Source organism: Tupaia chinensis, unplaced genomic scaffold (genome assembly GCF_000334495.1).
Source record: "Tupaia chinensis unplaced genomic scaffold, TupChi_1.0 Scaffold000260_1, whole genome shotgun sequence".
NCBI classification, from domain to species: domain Eukaryota; kingdom Metazoa; phylum Chordata; class Mammalia; order Scandentia; family Tupaiidae; genus Tupaia; species Tupaia belangeri.
The window spans coordinates 29113-36116 of record NW_006159740.1 but is presented as its reverse complement, the minus strand read 5'-3'; the positions used below and the strand labels follow the sequence as shown (position 1 = coordinate 36116).

Below are 7004 nucleotides of genomic sequence, written 5' to 3'. Positions count from 1 at the left end.
GAATAGAAGGGGTATTCCTTAACACAATAAAAGCCTTCTATGAAAAACCCATAGCTAACACTATACTGAATGGGGGAAAGTTGAAAGCCTTTCCACTAAAAACAGAAACAAAGCAAGGCTTCCCACTTTCTCCTCTCCTTTTTAATATAGTACTGGAAGTTGTAGCCAATGCAATTAAACAAGGGAATCAAATAAAAGGTATCCAAATAGGAAAGAAGAAGAGAACTTGTCTCTATTTATACAAAAATCTATAGCATTTTTTTTTGAGAGATTTTTGCTATAGGGCACGTGCGTTCACCAGACAGACAGAGAGAGACAGAGAGACAGAAGGCGAGAAATCACCCCCCAGAGGGGATGGCCACGCAGCAATCCCTTCTCCTCCATTCTCCTCTCAGGATCTTGGGCACACAAGCACACGCACCCGGCGTGAGTTTTAAGCCACCGGATCCGGAACAAGAACCGCGGTTGACTACATGAGAGTCCAGAGACATAGCCATTACGCTAACTGCTGGTCCCAGTAGCATTTTTATACACCAACAGTGGACAAACTGAGACAGAATTGAAGAAATAAATACCATTTACAATAACCACAAAACCAATAAAGTATCTAGGACTAAACATAGAAGTCAAAGATCTCTAAAGAACAACTATGAAACACTAGAAAAAAATTTTAATTATACAAAAAATGGAAAAATATCCCGTGTTCCTGGATTGGAAGAATTAATATAATCAAGATGACAATCCTACTCAAATGAATCTACAAATTCAATATACTCTCAAACTACCAAAGATACTCCTCACAAAAATAGGAATCCTACTCAAATGAATCTACAAATTCAATATAATCTCAAACTACCAGAGATACTCCTCACAAAAATAGGAAAATAAAAAAATTGTCTACAAGCAACCTCTTGTATTGCCAATATTGTGCAAGTGGAACGATGTAGGAGGCATCTCACTTTCCAACCTCAAAACGCAGTACGAAAGGTGCGACAGTTAAAACAGCATGGTATTGGCACAAAAACAGACAGGTAGACTAATGAGACAGGTTTAGTGCCAATCAGAGAAAAGTCACTCAGGTCTCTGGAAGTCAAAAGAATTGTTACTCATTGGGAATGGACATATTTGATCAAAGAATTTCTTTTGTTGAAAGGTTCTATTTTGAGGTAATCACTTTGCCATCATCTCAAAATTGTTCAGCACTTTTAATGGTTTAGTTTATGCTCAAGAACATATTTTTCCTCATCTGGTCTATTTTAATGTTACATTTCTTTCTTTCACCCCTTACAGAAATTCAGTAGCAAGACATACTGCTTCTGTTGCTAAAATATAACTCTTATCAATGCACTTGTCTTCTCCACTGTCATTATCCAAGTGCAAATTATCACTATATCCCCCCCTGATTTCTGCAGTAGCATCCAAATAGATCTCACTGCTTCTACTTTTGTCCCTCTACACTCCATTTTCCAAACAGCGGCAGAAGACTCTAGAAACTGAGTAACTGATTCTGTCTCAGAAAACTTCTGTGTCATGACATCTTAGAAAGCTGTTTTAGAGGGTGGCAGGTGGTGTGGCAGTTAAGAGTACTGAATTCCCACAAGGCCAATGGCAGTTCAAATCCAGACCTGATGGCTTGCTTTCTCACTTTTCCTTTCTCTCTCTTTCTCTCTCTCTCTGGTGAAATTTTAAAAAAAATTATTTGTTGTAATAATAATTATTTGTTGAAGAATAAACAAATAAATATTTTTTTTAAATAAAAAGAAAGCTGTTTTATAGAGGGTAGGTAACAGGTGGTCAGAAAGAGAGGGCAAGAGAAAGTCACACATTTAATAGATTCAAAAATGAAAAATTATCTCCTAATGATAATACACATGATAATGTCTTTGCCTTAAATGCTCTGGGAAAGAACATGTTTTACACTGTAAAGATGTACAGTGATTAAATGTAAATTTTTAAATTAATTTTTAAAAGGAAAGCTATTTTTGAGACCAAAAATGCTATAAAATTATTCTGGTTAGCAGTCATAGTTTAATGTTCAACTTAATACATTTAAATATATTTAACCAGACTGTATCATTACTCACATTTTGTAACTTATCTCCTTCATGCAGAAGAATCTATGATGCTTACATGCCATGAGTCTGTGCTGAAGCAGCAAACCAAATCAAACCCAAGTCTAGCTGGCTCTCCCTGCATCCATTGCAGAGGATGCTGTGAACTTGGTAAAAGGCATTTGCACCTAAGCTGCTGCAGTCAAGTTAATTAATAACAGCCTTGTTTGAGTATTTGTGAAATTAGTCAACCACAAAAAGTGGAGATAGACCTTGTCTGAGTAGGTCAGGTTGTGTCCTACCCAGTGTGAGAGGAAGACATTTCCCTGGTATTTTAATTTTCCTTCAAAGTTGATTCAGTACAAGTCTTGGTACTTAACTTTGTTGGTTCCCTCTTTCTAGCCACTCCAGAGACGTGCCATGACAACACAATTCCCTCCTCTAGCTTGCTTGTTTAGGTTCAGCAAGGAGATTGCCATGTCTGTAACACTGGATCTGTTTCTAAACAATACTTAAGAAAGAGAGAAGATATTAATATCTCCAGTGTTTTTAGAATTGCTAACAGGTATTAAGTTGTCTAGAAAGTCATGACGTGTTTTTCTATGCAAAAACGTGTCATGACTTTCCAGACAACACAATATTTTTCTTTCGTTACTAAGCCATATTCATTAAAGCAAGTGATAGACAGTATGTAACCAAATGCAGATCGGTGCTATGCAGAGTAATGATAAATTCCTTTCTAACTCTATTGCAAATTCTTGTACAGATGTCATATTTCAAATGCTAAGTCTCAGCAGCTTATTCTTGTACAAATGTTTAAAAATATGGCTTTTCTGGTAACAGCTGTTAAAATGGCAGGTTATCAGTTAGGTAAGAGTGAAACAGATGGGTGCTTTGGTGAAGGAGAAAGTTATTTATTTCTTGTACAAGCAAATGCTAGACTGGGCCCTGATGGATGGAGTTATCAATTTATTAATGAAGCATGATTTGTGTTGAATGAGACAAGCTGGCTCAAGCATTTGAAGATACTTTTGAAGTCCTGAGGCAACATTCAACTGGAGTACCTTCAGTACTCACCAGATTACAAAAACTACCTGAAACATTATCCTCATGTCAGAGGAAATTCCAACTGTTGCAGAATGTTACCTCCAGAGGAGCCTTCCTGTAATTGGAGAACCATAATGAACAGTGCTGCGGACTTCCATTTTGAAGGAAATATTCATCAATCTCCAGAACGTAACTGAAAACCAGTTGGCATCACCCACCCTTTTCTAGCAAAAGAGAGGAAAGACAGAAAGAAGCTCCAACTGTTTGAATACCTCCATGAATCCCTGTGTAATCCCAAAATGACGTCTTCTATTCAGTGGGTAGACAGAACCAAAGGCATCTTCCATTTTGTATTGAAAAAAAAAGAAAAACTTGCTGAACTTTGGAGGAGAAGAAAAGCAATTGGAAGAACAAGACTTACCCGAAAATGGCCAGGGCACTGAGGAATTATGGAAGAACTGGGGAAATCATGAAAATTCAGAGAAAACTAATTTACCAGTTCAGTGAGGCCCTTCTCCAAAGACTCTCTTCTTCTTTGTTGGGGAGAGAGATTTTCTACTCTCAATATGTATGAACTCATCAAGAATATCTCAGTTTAAGTAACTGGAATGAAAATTGCACTTACATGTGTACCAACTACCATGAGCTAAGTCATCCTGTTTGCTAAACATACACTCAGGATTTTCTCTTAAATCAAATAATGAAGAGAGAAACTCTGCTAACTTCATTGTTGTTATATTTTATAAAATAACATAAAATCTATACTAACTTGGTAAATTCTGTTAATGAACAACTTTATTATTTCCAGTGACCCACCTCCACTGGAAAGTATAGACTAAATGTTCTTGCTCTTTCTATTCTCTGTTGAGCCACTTTCTTCTAAATTAACAATCTCAGCACAAATTATTTGACTTATATAATGATTTAAACACTTTCCTGTCATATACTCAGGTGAAAATAATAACTTTACAAAAAAATTATTTACAAAGACATGATTGCATATGATACTGGTGTTTATGTCAAAAGATGTTCATGACTTTAAAATATCAGTGGATGTCCTGAACCTATATTTTCTCTGTCCTTCCACTCATGATCTGTAACTCTGTAAAACTAAAGAGAGGATTAAATAAGGAAAATTTCAACTTTATTGAGTATAATAAAATTCTGAAGCTTACATATTCCCCCCCCAAAAAAATTTATATATATATATATATAGCTTTTCTAATCGGATATTGTATTTTTTAAGTCTTCTTGAAGGCTTTTTAGCTGCTACTAAATGATGTTGCTTCTTTGCTAAAAAAAAAAAAAATCAAATGACCTCTTTGAGGGTGCAAGTTAACTGCACACCATCTAGAGATACTAAAAGCAGGCATTCATTTAAAATTTTAAAAAAGGATAATTTTCCAGATACCTACTTTAAAGAGTTTTAATAAAAATTACTGAATGAGACAATGTCTGTGGAAGTACCTTAATCAGTGTCTGACCAGTTGGACTTAAGAATTGATTGTATGTGTCTGGTTGCAGTAGATTCAGTTAGCTGTGGGTAGAGGCTCTTAGATTCTGTAAGCATATTTTTTTTGCTTTTCTAAAACTACATCAGATTATTACCTGTATCTCCAAAGGAAATCTGAAACCAAAGTTTCTCAGAAGTTTCCTTCTTATTTTCTTAGAGAGAAGTAGTAGTCTTTTTGGGCAATGACCAGAAAGGAAGAAAAGGTAAAGATTTTTGTGACAGGATGCTTGCTTCTGTTTGCCAAAGAATGGAGGGATTCCAAGCACAGTGAGAGGAAGTAAGTTACTCTGTTCTTTCTGATCCTTGAAGATCCGTCTATTGCTTCTATAAGGAGAACAATGTCAAGAGAGGACTCTGCACTTATTATATTACTCATTTCCCTAGGGACACACCTTAATTTCTGTGCTGTTTTGTTCTTTTCCTATACATGTTAAAATAGTATGTTTTGGTTGCTTCAGACCTCTCACAAGTGAAATTAAATACTAATAAACTGACTTCCCTAAGTGTGCCTACCATGTAGCCTATGAATAATCTACAGAAGGAAAGCACAGGGAAAATTCCGGGAGACACTGAAGTAGGCAAAGATCATTTTTAAATATGTTTCTTACCTATAGTTTGTAAGGAAATTATTTTATTTTATTTTATTTTATACATTCAGTCACATATGTCACTTAGCTTGTAAATTTAGCTTGAAATGTTCCAACTAAAGTACATTGCTCACCAGTCCAGTTGGGGTACTAAACATGTTATCATCAACAGATAAGATCCCATTTTTTTGTCCCATAAATATCTTTCCTCTCTATTTTTCTCCTTAATGTCTTTCCTCATACTATCCTCCTTCTCCCACCATCTTCCTACACTGTATCTGGCATGTATAACCGTTTTCTATTCTTCTATATCCTCTAATCATTCAGTTTCAGCCATAGAGTATGGACATTCAGTATATACTGAGTGGAGACATACAATGTCTCTCCTTCATAGTCTGGCTAGCTTCACTCAGCAGTAAATATTCCATATTCATACACTTTCTGTCAAAAGCAAGGGTCTTGTTGTTTTTTATGACTAAGTAGTATTCCATAGGGTATATATGCCATACTTTTTTAATCCATTCTTCTATTTGTGGACATTTATGTTAGTTCCATATTTTAGCAATTGTGAATGGTGCCACAATAAACATAGTGGTGCAAGTACTTTTCTGACTAAGCATTCTTCTGTCCCTTTGGTAGATACCTAGGAGTGGGATTGCTGGATCAATGGTAGTTCTATTTGTAGATCTTCGGGGAATCTCCATATTGTTCCCCACAGTGCTGGACCAATTTACATTCCCACCAGCAATGTAGGAGAGTTCCCCTTTCATCACATCTCTGCCAGCACTTATCATTTTTTGTTTTTTAAATTTAGTCATTCTGACTAGGGTTAGGTGGTATCTCATTGTGGTTTTGATCTGCATCTCCCTTATAGTGAGGGATGTTGAGTAATTTTTCATATGCTGTTTGACTGTTCCTTTGTCTTCCTTAGAGAGTTGTTTTGTCAGATCATTCCTCCATCTTTTAATTGGATTGATCATCTTTTTTTGGGTAAGCCTCTTAAATTCCCTGAATATTCTGGTTATCAGTCCCTTATCTAAAGCATAGTTTACAAAAATATTTTCTCATTTTGAGGGCTGTTGATTCACACTAATTACTGTGTCTTTTGCCATGCAGAAACTTCTTAATCTCATGTAATCCCATTTGTCTATTTCTGATATTATTTACTGTCCTTTGGAGGTCTTATTTAAAAGTCTTTGCCTACCCCAACATCTCCCAGAGTTTCCATAGTGGAAACCACTTCCAGTAGTGGTTTTAAGGTTTGAGGTCTTAGGTTTAGATCTTTGATCCACTTCGAGTTGATTTTTGTCAATGGTGAGAGGTAGGGGTTCAGATTCATCTTTCCCAGGTGGATATCCAGTTTTTCCAGTACCATTTGCTAAAGAGGTTTTCCTTTTCCCACTGGATTGACTGGTACCCTTTGTCAAAAATCAGTTGGCTGTGTGTTTGGGAGTTTATTTCTGGGGGTCTCTTCCATTCCATTGGTCCACCTATCTGTTTCTGTGCCAATATCATGCTGTTTTGATTATCACAGCTTCGTAGTATATTTTCGGGTCAGGGAATGAGATGTCACCCACTCCACTCTAGTGTAGGATTGCTTTGGCAATACAAAGTCTTTTATGATTCTAGACAAAATGTATGATTGGCTTTTATAGATCTGTGAAGAATGTCTCTAGCTCTTTCATTGGGATTGCTTTAACTATGTAGATTAATTCGGGTAGAATTGCCATTTTGATTATATTAATTCTTCCAAGTCGATGTACTTTCATGTTTTTGAATCATTTTCAATTTCTTTATATATATATA

The 7004-nt window shown here is 35.9% G+C and overlaps 1 pseudogene; it reads left to right on the top strand.

Moving 5' to 3' along the window:
* The first annotated feature begins 3033 nt into the window (after positions 1-3033).
* Positions 3034-3765, top strand: LOC102474937 (transcription factor Spi-C pseudogene; annotated as a pseudogene).
* Positions 3766-7004: the final 3239 nt, after the last annotated feature.